Source organism: Musa acuminata, chromosome BXJ1-11, assembly GCF_036884655.1.
Source record: "Musa acuminata AAA Group cultivar baxijiao chromosome BXJ1-11, Cavendish_Baxijiao_AAA, whole genome shotgun sequence".
Lineage (NCBI taxonomy): Eukaryota > Viridiplantae > Streptophyta > Magnoliopsida > Zingiberales > Musaceae > Musa > Musa acuminata.
In genome coordinates, this window is record NC_088337.1 from 17269150 (window position 1) to 17291547 (window position 22398).

The window sequence follows — 22398 nt, forward strand, 5'->3', positions numbered from 1 at the left end:
ACATATTAGTACTAGTTCCAGAAGAGATTGCATACGAAATGTGTTTGATTAGCCAATTCCTTACCTTTAAAATTCCTTTCCAAGCTGCAGAGTGGTATGTTCTTGTTGAAATTTCCCAGATTGATTCCTTTGAAAGATACCTAGCAGAAACCCATTGTGACCATAAGGAACATTTGTTTTGCAAAAGATCCCACAATTGTTGTACCAGGCTTTCTTGATTCCAATCTCTAGTATTTCTCAAGTTTAGCCCCCCTTCATCTTTCGGTTTGCAAATGCTATCCCAATTTACCATATGCATTGCCTTATCATTTGTGCCATTCCAGAAGAAGTTCATTAATAACCGTTCAATATCTTGGAGAAGTCCAGCAGGCAAAAGAAATGCATTACACCAATATATAGAGTAGGAGTGCAATACAGAACGGATGAGTTCGAGTCGTCCTGCTTTTGATAGAAGCCTATTTTTCGAAGAAGAAATTCTATTCTTTAATTTTTGCATGATAGGCTGACAGTGGGTTTTGTGAATGCCTGTGGATATGAGCGGGAGACCCAAATAAGGAACTGGCAGGCTTCCTTCACTAACCCCCAAAGTTTGTGCAATAAAGACCTTATCCTCAACGTAAGTGCTCATATATACTTTACTTTTCGCATGATTTAACTGAAGTCCAGAAACCATACCAAAGTCATTCATAATAGTAGCCAGGTTCTTTACTGAAGTTGGATCATTTAGGAGGAAGATAAGTAAATCATCTGCAAATGTTATATGTGATATATGAATAGAGCCAGCATTGGGTACCTTAATGCTGCCATTTAAGACTGCATGTTCCAACATACAGCTAAGTCCTTCCATCGCAATAGTAAAGAGATACGGAGAGAGTGGATCACCTTGTCGGATGCCATTCGTGCTCCCAAAAAAACCAATAGGTGAGCCATTAAAGAGTATCGAAAACTTTGGAGTTTCCAGGCAAGATTGAATCCAATTAACCCATTGCTGTGGGAAGTTCATATCGAGGAGCATCTTATAGATAAATTTCCTATTAACTGAATCAAAGGCTTTCCGTAAATCAGCTTTAAAACATATTTTTGTCCCTCTTGCTTTTGAATGCAAATCTTTGACCAAGTCATTAGCAAGCAAAATGTTATGATGTATACTTCTCCCTTTGATGAAAGCAGCTTGATTTGGGCTAATGATCTTGTGTATTACCTTTTGCATTCTATTTGCCAATACTTTGGAGATGATCTTGTAAATAAAGTTGCATAATGATATGGGTCGATAGTTCTCTAGTGAATCTGCCCCTGCATTCTTCGGGATTAAAGAAATAAAAGTACAATTCATCTCTCTAAGAATTTGACCTGAAGAGAAAAAATGTTGGCAAGCCTTGATCACATCATTTCCAATAATAGACCAAGCAGTTTGGTAAAATTCAGCTGGAAATCCATCTGGACCTGGGCTTTTGTGCTTTGGTGACTTAAAGACAACACATACAATTTCGTCGTCTGTAATTGGGGCATTGAGGATTGAAATAGCTTCCGAATCAAGTTTTCTAGTCGGCTCCACATGAATGTTATTAGTTTTCCCAGCTTGATTGAGTAAGGAATAAAAAAATTGCTCTGTGTGTGCTTTAACCTCATCTAAATTCTCAATAAGATTATCATCTTTGTCTCTGCATTTGCTGATACGGTTAACAGCCCTTCGAGTAGCAATTGAAGCATAGAAAAATTTAGTATTGGAATCTCCTAGTGTAAGCCAATGCTGTCGAGACTTCTGCTTTGCAAAGCTTCCTCCTGTTTTAAGGCTTGCATGAAGTTATTTCTAGCTTCTGTCTCTTTGTAGAAAATATTCTCATCATTTGGCTGAAGTTGCAGCTCATGTTGCAATGACATTAGTTCCTTCCTGCAAAATTGAACTGTGGTGGTAATATTGCCAAAGGTATTTTTATTCCACTCCTTTAGTGCTGCTTTACAGGCTTTAAGCTTTTGACATAAGATGTAAGGGGGGGATCCATGCACGTTAACATTCCAAGCAGATCTGATAACATCAAGAAATTGAGGATGAGTACTCCACATGTTAAAGAATCTAAACGGTTTCTTGCCTCTTGGTGTCACTTTGTCTGCGTGTATATAAATTAAAGAATGGTCAGAAAACAGAGCACCATACTCAAGAAGTGAATCTGGGTAAACTGTTAACCATTCATGATTAATCAAACACCTATCAAGTCGAGCCATTATTTTTCTGTTAGCTGCACCTTGATTACTCCAGGAGAGCCAATTACCCACAGATTTCATATCAAACAAAGCTGCAGTGTCAATGTAATCATTAAAACTTTGAAGCTGGCTTTCTGAAAGTTGTCTACCCCCCTCATTTTCATTTGTGTACCGAACAGTATTAAAGTCTCCAAGAACAATCCAAGGTACATTGAGACAGCCATTTGCAATATTAGTCAGGTCAAACCAAAGAGTATTTCTTTCTTGCATACTATTTGAAGCATATATACCAGTGAAATTGAATTGACAGCCATTCTTTTTGTCCTCTACCTTAAGATGAATGAATTGATCAGTAGCAGAAATAAACCAAGCATTAATAGAGTTAGGATGCCATAAAACCCATATTCTACCAAAAGTTTCATTTGAGTCATTGGTAAACAGTTCTGCGTCCGGCCATATTAAATTCTTTTGAGCTTGAATGCGCGATTGTTTAATTTTCGTTTCTACTAGAATAACAATATCACATGCGGCAGACTTGATTATTCTGTTGAGCTCCCGACATTTCTCTGGCTTATTAAGTCCGCGAACATTCCAACATGTTATCTTCATCAGTAATAAAGAAATGAAAAGGTGGTAAGGTATTCATCTTACGACTTTGGATGGGCTGTACCATCCTTTTTCTTATCCTTCGGTTTTGTATTTTCCTCCCGCACAATATCCTTACCTTTTATGGCTTTATTCCTATATTTATCCACTTCATCTACAGCTTGCAGATTTTTAAACTTTAAAATACCTTGAATCATGTGGTCTTGATTGGCAGGGTTTGTTGATGCACGATAAGATTGTTGCAGCACAATATCCTGGATAGTACTTGTTGGAGTAGCCTGGCTAGAGAGGTTTGTTGGGGCATGAGTTTGTTGAGATAGAATATCCTTGTTGACGATGTTTGTTGTGGCCTGAGTTTGTTGAGGAAGAATATCCTTGCTGGCAAGATTTGTTTGGGCCTGAGTTTGTTGAGTTATTGTGGACGGATCCAATGATATTGGAAGAGATGAAGTTCCTGACTTATGTTTCTCCTGTCCACTAGTACCAACGGAAACCTCTGTTGTGGAAGGCTCCGACATTATAGGAAGAGATATAGTTTTGGATTTGTCTTTCTGTCCGCGGTGTTGTCCTTGCGAGTCGGAATGATGTATCTCTCTGAAGATGATGTCAAGGCTTGACATTCATTTTCAAATTTTTCATAAGTTTGAATGATGGTAATAGTAGCAATTCATCATATTGTAAGATATCAACATGTAAAGCTGCGAAGTAAGATTTTGATATCATTACATGATGTACATATTCCAAATATTTTAGCAAGTATTGCATTTCATCACATGGTAAGATATCAACTCGTAGAATTACGATGCAAGTTTTTTATTTGATATCTTGACGCGATACAAACAAGGTATAATGCAAATTAATCATAGCATCTGTTCATATATCTCTTGGTGATGCAAGCATGGCATAATCATAGCATCTGTGTTTATAGCATCAATTCATATATTTCTCCCCCTTTGTCATCAACAAAAAGCATGGTAGTTGTGATACCAGGAGAACAATATAAGCAAATTTTGAGCATAAGTGTGATAATTGTTCATGCCTTTACTGGGTTCATGTTATTTTCCAATAGTAAGTGATAGGAAATCAAGCATATAAAGGAAGGCAATGATACGCATATTGCTTTGAATACTTCTTCCTTTTTATTTGTTATAATATTTTTGCATGAAGGAGGAAAGCTAGCTATTTGTGGGTTTACTTTGAGTCAAGATATGTGTGTGAAACAGCTTTTTGCAGGTAAAAATACTATCATCCATATTTCAAGATGGAATTTATAAGCAGGAACCATTTCATCAAATCTTTTCAGAAAAATATTTTTCATAAGAGTGTATGAGAAAATTCGATTTTTAGCATTCCAATTGTTAAGCGAATCCAAAAATGAAATGAACACTTTCATGCATTCGGACACGACTATGCTATAGATTTTCAAATATAATCATGAAGACAAAACATTTTTGTATTCAACACATAATTTACAACATGTTATTTAGGCATGTAATCAAGTGATTTGATCATAAAGTCCGAAAAATAATTTTAACTAGTTTATGTATTCGGACACATCAGCATTCCTAATTCTCTTTTTATGAAATCAAATTGCTCTTAACTTAGAGGTTTTGAAAAAATATCAGCTAGTTGATGTTTCGTGTTAATATCATGGCAATGTCATGACTTATCAACTGCATTGGTATATCATTTTCTCAAATTATATTTATCAAGGCACAAGGTTTTCAAAACATTTAGTTTTAATGTAAAATTCAAGATAAACAATTAGAGATATGCTCAAAAAGATATATCAGGTAACCATATCAAGGATCAAGGCAAAGCCCTTCATGGTGAGTAACATAAGGAGTTTAGAATAACAACAGGTGATTGGGTTCATACAAGCTCATTCATGAGGTGGAAAATTAAAGTGCCTAAATAAAGAGTCAAATTGTCGATGAATTTGCTGCAGCTCATATAGGATTTGATCTTGTCGATGTTCAAGCCGTTCTTGTCTTTGTTCGAATCGGTCCATCCGAATCCCAATATCTTCGACAAATGATGTATGAGTTTGCTCAAATGGATGTGTTTCCTTAAAGGGACAGATCGGAGGAGATTGGGTACCCCTAAAGACTGGTGTTTCCGGTTCTGGTTCAGGTTGAGGGGGATCGGTTCTTCTAGGCATTCTAACCCAGTTACCGTTTCTATAAAAACATCTTAATCGGTGAAGTAGATTTTTATTTATTATGCTAAACCTATCTATTTTTATTATTTCTTCTTCCGGTGGTATTAGAATATCGTAGGCTTTCATTATTCTAGTGATTATACTATCATATGGGAGCATCATGTCTTTCTTAGATAGTTCTAACATGTTTTGTTGGATAAGATAACCAAGACAGATGTCATGTCCTTTCATGATCAAATACATAGTTCCTAATTCTAATTGGCTTACTTCATCATGATGGTATTGTTTAGGGAGAATGATGCTAGTTAGGATTGATGAAGTACCTTAGTATTTAGGGGCAGTAGATGTTCACAACTTTTAGGAACAAATGCTAAGTTGGGATTGGCAAAAATTGTTCCTAAGGCTTCAACATATGTTGTTCCAACAGTTTCATCACCCCATGATCTTCTAAAGTAAAGTCCTCTACTTTTTATGGGAATGCCTATCATGTCACAAATGAATTTATCTGTGATGGAGATGTGTTGTCCTAAAAGATAGGTAGACATTCTTTCTTCTTCATCTATTTGTATGTTGTTGTAAAACAATCTAACAAGTCTTGGATAGATGGGTTCATTAATTTGTAAAATAGGGAGTAGATCTAAGTTTGCAAACTATTGGATTGTTTCTAAGTCTCTTAGCTCATTTAAATCCACATGTTTTCCCTTATTGACACTCCTAAGTTCGAAAGAGGAAAACTTTTCAGCATGGTATTTTGAATCGAAAAGGGTGAGATCAAAATCTTCCACTAATCTCCTCTTCCCTTTGTCCCTTGAGGATCTTCTAGATCCCATAACTACTGCTATTTAGAAGAGTAGTGATGAGCAAGAGTAAATGAATCAAAAATAGAATTTAAGGGCATTTTAGAGAATACCTTAGTGAGATCTTCAAGAGAAGGAAGGATTGTTGATGTTTTGCTCCGAAATGAGGAGTATTTGGGATGCTTTAAGGGGAGAAATGGGGATGGAGGAGCTTTGGAAGAGTAAAGAGGGGAAGGGAGTGAGTTGGGGTCGGTTTTACCACCGGCCCCAGCTTGGGTTAAAAAGGGCAGAGTTGCGGGCAGTTGCACCTCTGGCTAGGGCGGTGCAACCGCTTGCAACACGTGACAGCTGGAGGTGCTACCTCTAGCTGGGGCGGTTCAACCGTTGCAGGCAGTGAGCATAGTCTTGAATGTTTTTGACTTTTTATTTGTGGAGCAATCAACTTCACTTACGTAATTACGTAAGAATAAGAATTTTTTGCATGATCAAGATGCATACTCTTAATGTCGTACACATATTTGCGATAGATTGTTTAAGTTGGTAAGCCTTGCAAGTTCATGACAAACTTAGTCAGTTCATGATATAGAATCGGATTCGAAAGTTACGAATGGATGAAATTGATGGGTTCGAAAATCCAGAGGATATGTGTATTGGGAATCATGAGTTTCCAATTTTGAGAAATCAAATAGGATTGTATTTAAATCGTATTTGTGATTTTAATTTTCTAATCCTCTTCTGTTATTTTGGGTAGAGAGCATCACGAGTTCCATTTTGGACTTCAGGTCATGAATATCGAGAATCCAAGGAGCAGGATATTATTTCTTTTTTTTTTTTGGTAAGTTGTCAGGGGAGATGCCAACCGTCTCTCCTTTCTACGAACACGCAGGATATTATTTCTTGCTCCAGCTTATAATAATTTTTTATGTCTTTACAGGAAAGGATGATTTTTAGGAACCCATTTGCTTTTGGGTGCCTCAAAAATAGATCTATATTATTTATCATGTTGCATAGAATTTGTCATGGTTCCTTTGGGAACCCAAATTAATTTATTCGGACTAATTTTCTTGAATGTACAATAATGCGTTTTGTGTCCAAGTTTGCAACAAAAGTTGCATTTGCTTTGGTGTCGAACATGTAAGATGGGGCCTTTTATGAAGGTGGTTGAATTTTGGTGAGGACTTCTCACAAATCCAATTCCACTTCTTTTGGGAACGTGACCCTTGTTTGCAATGATCATGTTCAATAACTTGCCACCAACCTCGAATTTCTTCAAGGCGTCCTTAAGTAGTAAGTTTTCCTTTTGGAGAGTTTCTAAATCATGGCATTTTATGCATGAGCCTAAACTATCATGATATTCAGCTTTTAACTTATCAAAATTACAAGTAAGACTGTCATGCTCCTTTTTTAGCAATTTATATTTTCTACTAATAATCTTGCATTCATCAAATAAGTCATGGAAGGCATTTAATAATTCATCAAATAATAAATTTGCATCTATTAAATTCGTTACCTCCTCTCCGATGGCCATTAAGGCGTAGTGAGCAACTTGCTCGGTGTTGGACTCCTCTTCTTCGGACGCGCTCGAGTCATCCCACGTTGCTTTGAGCGCCTTCTTCTTTGATGTTCTCTTTTTGGCTTAGGGACAATCACTCTTGTAGTGTCTCGGCTTTTTGCACTCATAGCAAATAACTTGGTCCTTCTTGGGTTCAAGTTTATTTTTTGCGTCATTCTTAAACTTGTTTCTTTTAATGAATTTTTTAAATTTTCTTGTTAGAAGTGTCAAGTCGTCGTCATAGTCCACATCACTTGAGTTTTCTCTCAAGTGGTCTTCTGAAGTTCTAAGTGCCATATCCTTCCTGTTCTTTGGAAGGATGTCTTCTTGCTCTTCATGAGCTTTTCAAGTCATCTCGTAGGTCATTAATGACCCGATTAGTTCTTCAAGAGAGAAGTTGCTTAGATCTTTCGCCTCTTGAATAGTAGTAACTTTAGGATCCCAACTCTTAGGAAGGGATCTTAGAATCTTATTTACGAGCTCAAAATCCGAAAAACTTTTTCCGAGTCCTTTTAGACCGTTGACAACATCTGTGAAACGGGTAAACATGTCGCCAATGGTCTCACTTGGTTTCATCCGGAAAAGTTCGAAAGAATGTAACAGAAGATTGATTTTTGACTCTTTCACTCTACTTGTGCCTTCGTGAGTCACTTCGAGTGTGTGCCAAAGTTCAAGATTCCAAAGTTCAAAATCCATAGAAATAAGAAAGATCCTCATTCGGGTCTTCCAATAGGTGTAGTCCGTCCCATTGAACATGGGTGGATGTGTAATAGAATGGCCCTCTTGGTTTCCGGCGTATGCCATCTCTCTTGGGTTTTAATCCGTTAGAGAGTTAACCCCGCTCTGATACCAATTGTTAGGATCAAGAGCACTAAGAGGGGGTGGGGTGAATTAGTGCAGCGGAAAACCTTCTGCGATTAAAATCGAAACCTGCGTTCGTTCGATAGAAGTGATTTTGGTAAGAAAGCCGATTCATAAATCACTTCAACTTTTGACTAGGAGAGATGCAGCAAAGATATTAATGCAGTTTGTAGTTATGATGGAAATTAGAATATAAGTGCAAACTGAAATACAACGTTCGTACGATAAAAGCGATTTCGGTATAAAAGCTGATTCGTAAACCACTTTAAAAGCTTTTTTTTTGGTAAGTAAAAGTAAATTGATTATGTGTAAAGTTTCTACAAATAGCTTTATCTATACAAGTCATAGACAAAGCCAAGTAACTCATAGAGTGCGAATGCGATAGTTATGACTACACATGCTGTAGACTATAACTACCTGTGGGTACATTATTTGGCATCATTCCTATGATCTTTAGCTAATAGCAAAATTAAATTTGATAAAAATATCTTTTTCTCTTCGGGTGAAGTGCTCGGTTTTGAGATAATGCTCCATATAGGATCTTGAGTCTCTAATAATCTCTTTCAAGAGCTGAGCATTGTTTGTGTGTTGACATTCAAAGATTATATTACATCGCTCCTTCCACATCCACCAAATAGCGCATCTGAAAGTAACCTTTGCCAATTGTGTAAGAGGCCCTTTTCTTGAGAAACATTGCATAAGGTCGCCTAGTTCTTGGTGCAAGTTTGGTTGCGGTAGTCTATTGAGTTCAAATCTGTAACACCCCTCATTTCCGAATGTTCGTATAAATTTCTAGTGATAATGTAAGTATCTATTTTAATTGACAAAAGAAATAGAGTATGAATCAGAGGTAACTTATTTTTAAGATTTGGGAGATCTGTTCAAAAAAAAAAAAGAAAAGAATCTGAGGACCTATATGTAAACCCTAAGGACCTAATCGTGAATATGATAAAAACAAAGGACTAAACTGCAAAATACACCAAATGACAAATCCCACCGCTTAAGCTTCTCTGCCTTCGTTCTTAAGGAAGCAGAGAAGGCAGCTCGTGGGTGATCAGGGAAAGAAAGAAGAAGAAGAAGAAGAAGAAGAAGAAGAAGAAGAGAAACAAAAATTGGGGCTTTTAGGGTTCTTGCTTTAATCTTTTCACTTCGGGTCAAAATTTTCAAAGGCAAGTATTCTAACCCCATCCTACAGTAGTATTAGACTCTGTTTTTATGTTGATCCAAAATAAATTGAAAGATTTCTCTTTAGAAACTGATATGTTTCTCTTTGGACATAGAACCATGGATTCTGAAATATTTTCGGTAAACTGACCCCTATACACTGTTTCAGCTATAAGTTTTAGTACAAAATGTAAATTTAGGCAAGAACTATTTTGTTTGAAATTAGACTCTTATATCTTTCTTTTGACACTGATTTTGTAAATTTTGGACACCGAATACTTACCCAAACATCTCTTTCAAATGAGCCTATAGACGCTGTAAAACAGGGTTCAAGATTTCTGACATTTCGATACTAAAATGCCTATAACTTCCTGTTGAAAATTCTGATTTGTACCAAACTGATTTTATTTGAAACTAGACTTGAAAATATTTCTTTTGACATATAGTTTGAAAATTTTGGAGTTCAATTGCCCACCCTATCATCTGTTGAATCCGACCCTATAAATTCTGCAAAACAGTGATTGTGATTTTGACCTTGTGTTACCAAATCAGAGGTAACTCTGTGTTGGGAGCCCTGTTTCATATGAAATCTGTTCCATCAGAATATAGATTGATATATGATTCGACCATAGCCTTCTTATGGGTATTGGAGCATAATTGTTATTCTGAAATATTTGTTTGATGTGCCACTGGAATTCTGTCCGAAATCGAGCTTTGGTCGATTTCGCGTATTCTGTTCCATTCCTTTGGATACTTGAATTCGTCTAACCTTCTTATTTGAATTGAGCTAAATATAATTGGATTCCCTGTACACTCTTGCTTCCATTTTCCTTTCTTATATGAATACATTTGTGAGAGATTTGTTCTTTGCGTCATATTGTTCTTAAAAAGGCACATGTAAGCTTCGTTGTTCCGCGTGTGCTTCCGATATATGCTACTTATTGTTGAAACTGCCCTTTTGTACTCTGGTGTGTGGGATTGTCTGGACCTTTGCCAGAAATGGTAAAGGATATGCGCTTATTGCCCGCTATGTGGGGTCCCGCTATGTGGGATATGCGCTTGTTGCCCGCTATGTGGGTATGTGCTTAGAGCCTGCGATGCTCTGCCGGCCCCCTTTGACTTCACCTAGACGTGGGTGGATGGAGCTCCCAGACGTGGGAGACTTTTGTCAGGTGGTCATTCAGAAATGGATGAATCACATTCTGACTGAGATCCCACTACACCCTCTATATGATTGATATGACATCCAGAGTTTTGGTGAGTTATTTCTGTTCATGCTCTGGATAAGAATACTAAGATTGCAACGTCAAGGACGACGTTTGAGCTTTTGTACGATATCTGTGTTTGATATGCTCTGAAATGCTTCATTCACTGTTGATTTTGCTTCGTAATATTCCATATGCCGTTGATATTCTTTGGAACATTTCATATGCCATTAATAAGCTCCGATATGTTTCCTTATTTCTAATATGCTCCAATTACTCTATGCCCTATCTGTCAGGAACCCAATATGTAAGATTGAAAGGACAATTATGTTTCTGCTCCTAATGATATTATGTTTACGAAATCGTATATTCTGCTTTGTGTTTTGAAACTGTATCTCTTTGGAAATTGTACTATTTTGATATGGATATGTTAGTCACTTACTGAGCTCTTTATGCTCACCCCGTTTGTTGATAAATTTTTCAGGATAGCGTATCGCTTGCTTAAATATTAATATTGGGCTGAGGCAGTGGAAATTTTAGAAGACGTTGGGCAGAACTTTTGTTAGCATATATGTAGTTGTTGTATAAACTACCTTGCATCTAATGAAATGTGACTATGAATCTAAACCTGTGGATTTTGTGTAAGTTAAAGGATCCCTCATGTATAGGGTTTTGGAATGTTAAGTTAAATACATGCAATGATATGAACTTATGGCAAATCGATGATTGTGGTGACTGCATAGATTTCCCCACTTGTGGATTTATATTGTGGTTTTTATTTTGATGAGTTGAGTTCAGATTGTATGAATTATCGAGTGATGTGTGCTATGTTTGTGAATTACATAGGGTTATGAATTGGTAGATTATATAAGTGAAATTTTGATCAGAATGTTTTCTTAGTGACCTCAAATTTGTGTTTGGATCCTTGGTTAGTTGTGATGAAAAATTTTAAATATTGTCGATATTTTGAGGGGCGTGACAGAGGTAGTATCAGAGCATGATTTGAGAATCACTAAGAATATCATTTTTTTTTTAGGTTTATTGACTATCATTTAGAGATTGATCAAAGAAAATTTTCTTTTGATGTTTTAGGAAGCGAGGATGACGAGATCATCTGGTTCTCCTGTTGCATCTACTGCTGATCAATTGAGTGGTATCATGCAAACTTTGGAGACTATGGCACAAGTGATGCAACAACAACAACAACCTGTCCAACAAGGAAGTAATGATGGAACAGAGACATCAAACCAAACGGGGTTGGGAATTAGACAGTTTAAGAAGCTTAGTCCTCCCAGTTTCAGTGGTGAGTCTGATCCAATGGTGGCGGAACGATGGATGATGCAGATAGAGAAAATATTTGATGCCTTAAGTTACTCTGATGAACGAAAGGTTTTTCTTGCCACCTTTATGCTGGAAGGAGAAGCTGAACACTGGTGGAGAATGATTAAGAGGATGTCTGAAATCAAACATGAGCCAATGACATGGAAGTTATTCCAAGAAAAGTTTAACGATAAATATTTTCCAGATTGTACGAGAGAGCAAAAAGAATTGGAGTTCTTGAATCTTATCCAGGGAAGTTTGACGGTTACAAAGTATGAATCTAAATTCACTGAGCTCTCCAGGTTTGCCACACATATGACTGATGATGAATCTAGAAAAGCAAGAAGGTTTGAAAGGGGATTAAGGCCAGCAATAAGAAGCCGAATGTCAGCTTTAAAATTACAAACATATGCTGATACGGTAGAAAGAGCTTTGAAAATTGAAAGAGACATGGAGGAAATTCAAGAAATCATTGGCAAGAACAAAAGAGACAAATTTACTAGCAAAAGCAGGAGAGAAAATGAGTATGAAGATAATAACAAGAGGTTTAAGACATCTGGATTTGAGAAAAGGAAACCATTGGGGAGGACTCAGTTATGTGCAAAATGCGGATTAAATCATGAAACAAGTCGGTGTTTTCGGGTGACTGGAGCATGTTTTGGTTGTGGAAAGGTAGGTCATCAACTAAGAGATTGCCCACTGAACAGGAAAAAGGAGCCACTGTCTCCTAGACCTTCAGCTCACGCTAGAGTGTACGCTATCACTGAACAAGATTCTAAAGCTTCTAAATCAGTGGTGGAAGGTATTCTTCATGTTTCTAAAATAAATGCAAAAGTTTTGTTTGATCCCGGCTCCAACTTATCGTTTGTTTCACAATACTTTGCTTGTCACTTGGATATTCTACCTAAACCCCTGGATTATATGTTATATGTTACAACTGCTGTTGGAGATTCATTGGCAACAAACTTAGTCTACCCATCTTGTTTGATCTCTATTGGAGACCATGAACTTTTTGCTGATTTGATTCTCCTAGAGATACAGAGTTTTGATATTATACTTGGCTTGGATTGGTTATCTTCAAATCACGCTAGTATTGATTGTTATAAAAAAATAATTACTTTTTGCATACCAGATCAGCCTATATTTTTCTTTGAGGGCATTAAGCATGATTTGCCTCCTTGCTTAATATCAGCACTTCAAGCTTATCGTCTTATGCAGAAAGGTTGTTTTTGTTATATGGTGTGTGTAAAGGAGCATTCAAATCAGGAAACCCACCTAGATGAAATTTCAGTGGTTAAAGAATTCCCTGATGTATTCCCAGATGACCTGCCTGGTTTACCTCTAGATAGAGAGGGCGAATTTGCTATTGATCTAGTCCCCAGTACAACCCCAATATCTAAGCCTCCCTACAGAATGGCACCACTCGAGCTAGAAGAATTAAAGAAGCAAATGCAAGAGTTATTAGATAAGGGTTTCATACGACCCAGTGTATCCCCATGGGGTGCTCCGGTACTATTAGTGAAGAAGAAGGATGGAACATTGAGGCTTTGTATTGATTATAGACAATTGAATCAGGTGACCATCAAAAACAAATATCCCATACCTAGAATTGATGATTTGTTTGATCAACTGCAGGGTGCACAAGTATTCTCTAAGATTGACCTGAGGTCAGGTTACTATCAGTTGAAGATCAAAGAGGAGGATATTTCAAAAACAGCTTTCAGAACTCGATATGGTCAGAGGAGGGCCTTTTGGTTTGACAAATGCCCTTGCAACTTTTATGGAACTAATGAATAGGATATTTCAACCGCTCTTGGATATCTGTGTAATTGTATTTATTGATGACATATTGGTGTATTCAAAGAGTAATTAGGAGCATGAGGAACACTTGAGAGATGTGTTGTCCATACTAAGAGAAAAGAAGTTGTATGCGAAGTTCAGCAAATGTGAATTTTGGTTGAATGAAGTTGCTTTCTTAGGCCATGTGATTTCAGGGAAGGGTATATCTGTTGATCCAAGAAAAATAGAAGCTGTAGTTGAATGGGAAGTACCAACAAATGTAATAGTGGTTAGAAGTTTCTTGGGCATGGCAGGTTATTACAGGAGATTTGTGGAGGGATTTTCTCGAATTGCTCAACCTCTCACCAAACGCACTAAGAAGAATATGAAATTTGTATGGGGTGATGATTGTGAGCAAAGCTTTCAAGAATTAAAAAGAAGATTGACTAGTGCCCCTATTCTCACTATTCCAAGTGGTAGTGAGGGATTTGTAGTTTATACTGATGCTTCAAGAAAGGGCCTAGGATGTGTTTTGATGCAGGAAGGGAGAGTAAATGCTTATGCTTCTAGGCAACTTAAAGGTTATGAATTGAATTATCCAACTCATGATTTGGAATTAGCAGCAATCATTTTTGCTCTAAAGATTTGGAGACATTATTTGTATGGTCGACAGTTTGAAATTTTCACTGATCACAAGAGTTTAAAATATATTTTCACTCAGAAAGAGTTGAACATGAGGCAGCGAAGATGGATAGAACTTCTGAAGGATTATGATTGTGCCATCCGTTATCACCCAGGCAAGGCCAATGTTGTAGCTGATGCACTTAGTAGGAAATCTACAAGTTTTATGGCTAGTCTGGTCGTGAAGCAATGGAAGCTAATAGAAGAAAATTTTGATTTGAAAGCTTTGAGGAAAGAGCAAGACTCGATGATTTTGATGGCCTCCATTCAAGTGCAGTCTGATCTTATGCAACAAATTAAGGAAGGACAATTACGAGATACACATTTAATCTACTTGAGGAGTGAAGTAGAAAAAGGATTGAAGCCACAATTTCAAATTTCAAAAGATGGCCTATTGAGATTTGGGGAGAGAGTATGTGTACCAAATGAACTAGATATCAAGAATCAAATCCTAACTGAAAGTCATACTTCAAAGTACACCCTACACCCTGGGAGCACTAAGATGTATAGAGATCTTCAAAGTCATTATTGGTGGGAAGGCATGAAGAAGGAAATTGCAATGTATGTTTCAAAATGTTTGACGTGTCAGCAAATCAAAGTAGAACACCAAAGACCTGGAGGGTTACTGCAACCTTTAGTTATTCCTGAATGGAAATGGGAATGTATTACTATGGACTTTGTTTCGGGACTACCCAGAACCTCGAGGAAGCATGATGCTATTTGGGTTATCATTGATAGGTTAACAAAATCTGCACATTTCCTACCGATTAATATGACTTATTCGCTTGATAGACTTGCAGATTTATATGTTAATGAAATAGTAAGACTTCATGGTATTCCAAAGGAGATCATCTCTGATAGAGACTCCAGATTTCTCTCTAGATTCTGGAGAAGATTACAGGAATATATGGGCACTAAAGTCAAGTTTAGTACTGCATATCATCCTCAAACTGATGGTCAGTCAGAAAGAACAATTCAAATACTTGAGGATTTGCTTAGGACCTATGTTATGGATTGGAAAGGTGAATGGGATAAGGATATTTCACTTGTTGAGTTCACGTATAATAATAGTTATCATTCAAGTATTCATATGGCTCCTTATGAAGCTCTATATGGGCGAAAATGCATAACACCTATAGGTTGGGAGGAAGTTGGAGACAGAAAGTTGTTAGCACCGGACAAGGTACAAGAAACTACCGAGAAAATTCAAGTTATAAGGAAAAGGTTAAAAGCTGCTCAGAGTCGTCAAAAGAGTTATGCCGACACTAGGAGACGAGATATTGAGTTTGAAATTGGAGATTTTGTATTCTTAAAAGTCTCCCCTTCCAAAGGCATTATGAGGTTTGGGAAGAAAGGAAAATTAAGCCCAAGATTTATTGGACCTTTTGAGGTTCTTGAGAGGGTTGGTTCTGTCACATACAGGATTGCCTTGCCACCAGCATTGAGCCATGTCCATGATATATTTCATGTCTCGATGATTAGAAAGTATATGTATGACCCTTCTCACATCATTAAGTATGAGCTGGTGGAGATCGATAAAGATTTATCCTATGTGGAAGAGCCTATTCAGATTATTGATAAGAAAGAAAAAGTCCTAAGGAATCGGGTCATCCCACTGGTTCAAGTAATTTGGAGACATCATTCTGGAGAGGAGACAACTTGGGAGCTAGAAGAGGAAATGAAAAAGGTGTATCCTCGTCTTATCATCGAATAGAGGTACGATAAATTTAGAGGACTAAATTTTTCTTTTAAGGGGGGGAGAGTGTAACACCCCTCATTTCCGAATGTTCGTATAAATTTCTGGTGATAATGTAAGCATCTATTTTAATTGACAAAAGAAATAGAGTATGAATCAGAGGTAACTTATTTTTAAGATTTGGGAGATCTGTTCAAAAAAAAAAAAGAAAAGAATCTGAGGACCTATATGTAAACCCTAAGGACCTAATCGTGAATATGATAAAAACAAGGACTAAACTGCAAAATGCACCAAATGACAAATCCCACCGCTTAAGCTTCTCTACCTTCATTCTTAAGGAAGCAGAGAAGGCAGCTCGTGGGTGATCAGGGAAAGAAAGAAGAAGAAGAAGAGAAACAAAAATTGGGGCTTTTAGGGTTCTTGCTTTAATCTTTTCACTTCGGGTCAAAATTTTCAAAGGCAAGTGTTCTAACCCCATCTCACAGTAGTATTAGACTCTGTTTTTATGTTGATCCAAAATAAATTGAAAGATTTCTATTTAGAAACTGATATGTTTCTCTTTTGACATAGAACCATGGATTCTGAAATATTTTCGGTAAACTGACCCCTATACACTGTTTCAGCTATAGGTTTTAGTACAAAATGTGAATTTAGGCAAGAACTATTTTGATTGAAATTAGACTCTTATATCTTTCTTTTGACACCGATTTTGTAAATTTTGGACACCGAATACTTACCCAAACATCTCTTTCAAATGAGCCTATAGACGCTGTAAAACAGGGTTCAAGATTTCTGACCTTTTGATACTAAAATGCCTATAACTTCCTGTTGAAAATTCTGATTTGTACCAAACTGATTTTATTTAAAACTAGACTTGAAAATCTTTCTTTTGACATATAGCTTGAAAATTTTGGAGTTCAATTGCCCACCCTATTATCTGTTGAATCCGACCCTATAAATTCTGCAAGATAGTGATTGTGATTTTGACCTTGTGTTACCAAATCAGAGGTAACTCTGTGTTGGGAGCCCTGTTTAATATGAAATCTGTTCCATCAGAATATAGATTGATATATGATTCGACCATAGCCTTCTTATGGGTATTGGAGCATAATTGTTATTCTGAAATATTTGATTGATGTGCCACTGGAATTCTGTCCGAAATCGAGCTTTGGTCGATTTCGCGTATTCTGCTCCATTCCTTTGGATACTTGAATTCGTCTAACCTTCTTATTTGAATTGAGCTAAATATAATTGGATTCCCTGTACACTCTTGCTTCCATTTTCCTTTCTTATATGAATACATTTGTGAGAGATTTGTTCTTTGCGTCATATTGTTCTTAAAAAGGCACATGTAAGCTTCGTTGTTCCGCGTGTGCTTCCGATATATGCTACTTATTGTTGAAACTGCCCTTTTGTACTCTGGTGTGTGGGATTGTCTGGACCTTTGCCAGAAATGGTAAAGGATATGCGCTTATTGCCCGCTATGTGGGGTCCCGCTATGTGGGATATGCGCTTGTTGCCCGCTATGTGGGTATGTGCTTAGAGCCTGCGATGCTCTGCCGGCCCCCTTTGACTTCACCTATACGTGGGTGGATGGAGCTCCCAGACGTGGGAGACTTTTGTCAGGTGGTCATTCAGAAATGGATGAATCACATTCTGACTGAGATCCCACTACACCCTCTATATGATTGATATGACATCCAGAGTTTTGGTGAGTTATTTCTGTTCATGCTCTGGATAAGAATGATAAGATTGCAACGTCAAGGACGACGTTTGCGCTTCTGTACGATATTTGTGTTTGATATGCTCGGAAATGCTTCATTCACTGTTGATTTTGCTTCGTAATGTTCCATATGCCGTTGATATTCTTTGGAACATTTCATATGCCATTGATAAGCTCCGATATGTTTCCTTGTTTCTTATATGCTCCAATTACTCTATGCCCCATCTGTCAGGAACTAAATATGTAAGATTGAAAGGACAATTATGTTTCTGCTCCTAATGATATTATGTTTACGAAATCATATATTCTGCTTTGTGTTTTGAAACTGTATCTCTTTGGAAATTGTACTATTTTGATACGGATATGTTAGTCACTTGCTGAGCTCTTTATGCTCACCCCGTTTGTTGATAAATTTTTCAGGATAGCGTATCGCTTGCTTAAATGTTAAGATTGGGCTGAGGGAGTGGAAATTTTAGAAGACGTTGGGCAGAACTTTTGTTAGCATATATGTAGTTGTTGTATAAGCTACCTTGCATCTAATGAAATGTGACTATGAATCTAAACCTGTGGATTTTGTGTAAGTTAAACGATCCCTCATGTATAGGGTTTTGGAATGTTAAGTTAAATACATGCAATGATATGAACTTATGGCAAATCGATGATTGTGGTGACCGCATAGATTTCCCCACTTGTGGATTTATATTGTAGTTTTTATTTTGATGAGTTGAGTTCAGATTGTATGAATTATCGAGTGATGTGTGCTTTGTTTGTGAATTACACAGGGTTATGAATTGGTAGATTATAGAAGTGAAATTTTGATCAGAATGTTTTCTTAGTGACCTCAAATTTTTGTTTGGATCCAGGGTTAGTTGTGATGAAAAATTTTAAATATTGTCGATATTTTAAGGGGCGTGACAAAATCGCTGGAGAATCTCCTTCCATATCCATTTTGTATAATCACAAGCAAAATAGAGGTGGTCAACAGTTTCTTCTTGTTGTAAACAAAGGGAGCATCGGTTAACATGATAGATACCTCTTCTTTCATATTGTTTATTGTAGGTAGTTTATTGAGAAGGGCCTGCCATGTACATAAGGAGTGTCTTTGTGATCCCGGTCGATCCCATGTCCAACTGCTTGGGACCCACTTGTTATTTCTTTACCTAATTTGATTCCATGCGGATGTGGCACTAAATTTGCCATTGTCATGAGGCCAAATAAGTATATCTGAAGAGTTGTTCCTGATTGGAATAGCTATGATAGTCGGCCAAAGTGATAACATTTCGGGAGAAATAGGATTAGGGAGACACCAGGTACCGTTAGCAATGAACTCGGAAACCTTCCAATCTTTGGGAGCCCCAAGATCTTTTCGTATTCTGTCGCCATATAATTGAAATATACTCTTCCCATTCACCCAAGGATCGTACCACATATTAGTACTAGTTCCAGAAGAGATTGCATACGAAATGTGTTTGATTAGCCAATTCCTTGCCTTTAAAATTCCTTTCCAAGCTGCAGAGTGGTATGTTCTTGTTGAAATTTCCCAGATTGATTCCTTTGAAAGATACCTAGCAGAAACCCACTTTAAAAGCTGATTCGTAAACCACTATAAAAGCTGATTCGGTATAAAAGCAATTTCAGTATAAACATGTCGCCAATGGTCTCACTTGGTTTCATCCGGAAAAGTTTGAAAGAATATAACAGAAGATTGATTTTTGACTCTTTCACTCTACTTGTGCCTTCGTGAGTCACTTCGAGTGTGTGCCAAATATCAAATGCGGTTTCACAAGTCGAAACACGGTTAAATTCGTTTTTATCAAGTGCACAAAATAAGGCATTCATAGCATTTGCATTAAGAGCGAAAGCCTTCTTCTCCAATTCATTCCATTCGATCATTGGAAGAGAAGACTTCAAAAATCTATTTTCGACAAGATTCCAAAGTTTAAAATCCATAGAAATAAGAAAGATCCCCATTCGGGTCTTCCAATAGGTGCAGTCCGTCCCATTGAACATGGGTGGACGTGTAATAGAATGGCCCTCTTGGTTTCCGGCGTATGCCATCTCTCTTGGGTTTTAATCCGTTAGAGAGTTAACCCCGCTCTGATACCAATTGTTAGGATCAAGAGCACTAAGAGGGGGGGGGGGGGGGGGGAATTAGTGCAGCGGAAAACCTTCTGCGATTAAATTCGAAACCTGCGTTCGTTCGATAGAAGTGATTTTGGTAAGAAAGCCGATTTGTAAATCACTTCAACTTTTGACTAGGAAAGATACAGCAAAGATATAAAGGCAGTTTGTAGTTATAATGGAAATCAGAACGTAAGCGCAAACTGAAATACGACGTTCGTACGATAAAACTGAGTTGCGTCTTAAACCCCGATTCGGAAAGCACTGAACTTTGAAACACGTTCATAAAAACACAGAAGGCAGTAAGCTATTGAGGAGGTTTGCAGTAAAGATAAGATGCTCAAAGTAAATGCAAACCGAGATTTAGAGTGGTTCGGTCAATCTTGACCTACTCCACTTTTGGCTTCCTCCACCGACGAGGTCACCGACGTCAACTAGAGGCCTTCCTTCAATGGGTGAAGGCCAACCACCCTTTTACAGTTTCACTCCTTTTGATGGGCTTAGGAGACAACCCTTACAGAATTTTCTCTCCTCTCTTTACAACTCAGAACTTGGAAGAAAAGAGAGAGAACTTTTAGCCTTTACAACAATTTTGAGCTCTAAGAATCATAGAAAAAGATCAAGATTTCGGCGTAAGTTCATACCCTTTCAGTGCTGAATGGGTGGGGTATTTATAGGCCCCAACCCAATTCAAATTTGGAGCTCAAAACTATCAATTCCCGGAATTCCGGGATCAGGCGGTTGCACCTCCTGACTGGAGCGATTGCACCACCTTGCAAAGCTCGAAGATTGAGCCTCTAGGCGGTGCCACCTCCTATCAGGGGCGGTTGCACCTCCTGCCAGAGCTCAAAGACCGAGCTCAGGCGGTTGCACCTCCTGACTGATGCGGTTGCACCGCCTGACAAAGCTCGAAGACCGAGCTCAAGCGGTGCCACCTCCTGTCAGGGGAGGTTGCACCGCCCAGTCTCGCTCGGAGACTGAGCCCAGGCGGTGCCACCGCCTGGCTGGAGCGGTTGCACCTCCCAGTCTCGCTCGAAGATTGATCCCAAGCGGTGCAACCTCCTGCCTTGGGCGGTTCCACCGCCTGGCAGAAATCAGGGTCCGAATGGGTTGATCCATTCGGCCCAATTTGGGTTTTTCAGGGGCCCAATTGCCCCAAGATTCAGTTAATGGGATCACCTCCCATTTTCAACTTAATCATTGTGCTAACTACGATATTCCCTAAGACATTTATTGCAACTTGCTCCGACGCGTTAATCGCTTCTTCCGGCGAGCTTCCGGCGAACTTCCGTCGATCATCCGATGAACCCTCGGTGATGCTCCTGCGGACTTCCGGCAAACTCCTGGACTTGTGATGATTCACTTGGCAAGTTCCGACGAGCTTCTTTGGCAAGCTTATGAACTTATCTGATTTGTTCCCGTAGAACCTCCGATGACTGTCCGAACTTCTGTCGAACTCTCGAACTCCCAACGTGATCATTGTCTTGACTCCGGCGCAACTCCTGCTGCATATCTTACTTTTATCGTAGTTAATCCTGCACACTTATCTCAGCATATAGATTAGATAACAAATGACAATTGACTTCATCATCAAAATCCGAGATTCAACAGGAGGATCGATCGACGTATCGACAAAAGGCTTCAGGCCATGGATTCGGGCATCGGGCCAAGAAGAGCGGATATTGCGCCTAGGATATCGGAGTTGTTGAGTCAATTGGCTGATTGGGCAATAGGCCACAAGAGAGGACAATGCGCTGAAGAATCAGACAAAGCATCGAGGGACCAATTACATGCTGGACAACATGATTAATGCTTAGTATTAATTATCTAGATAGAAGTGTGTTTTTACATGTGTAGGATTAACTACGATAGCAAGGCATAAAGCAAAATGAAGTCCCGGAGTCAAGGACGTGATTACGTTTGGAGTACGAGAGTTCGTCGGAAGTCTGGACGTTCGTCGGAAATTCTGTCAAAACCGGCTGAGAAGTCTCAGAGCTTGCCAGAGAAGCTCATCGGAACTCACCAAGAATATCGTCGTGAAGTCCAGGAGCTTACCGGGAGTCCACTGGAACATTGCCAAGAGATCATCGGAAGATCACCAGAAGCTCGTCGGAAGAAACCGAGACTTACGGACTTGTTTAGCTTAAGTATGTCTTAGATTTCATAGTTAGCATGTAATTAGGATTGAAATTGAGCCAACCCAATTATGGGCCAGTTGGGCCCATGTAAGAGCTGTGTTGGGCCCAATAAAGAGGCCTAAACAGTGCCCTAAGAGGTGACACCGTCATGGCACAGTCCCCGAGACTATGTCAGGCGGTGGTATCGTCGGTCTGGGTGGTGGTACCACCCAAACACAGCCTCCGAGAGGCTGCAGGTGGTGGTACCACCAGTCTGGGGAGTAGTACTGCCTAGCACAGCCCCCTAGGCGATGGTACTACTAGACTGGGTGGTGGTACCGCCCAGCGCAGTGTAAGTGTCAGACTAACACTGGCGGTGGTACCACCCAGCGCAGGCGGTGGTACCGCCCGTG

The 22398-nt window shown here is 38.5% G+C and overlaps 1 non-coding gene across 1 annotated transcript; it reads right to left on the reverse strand.

Annotated features, from left to right (window-relative positions):
- Nucleotides 1–6606: 6606 nt before the first annotated feature.
- LOC135597853 (U6atac minor spliceosomal RNA) lies at nucleotides 6607–6648 on the reverse strand. The gene has a single exon (XR_010481445.1). It is a non-coding gene; the product is annotated as a U6atac minor spliceosomal RNA (small nuclear RNA).
- Between the last annotated feature and the right edge of the window lie 15750 nt (nucleotides 6649–22398).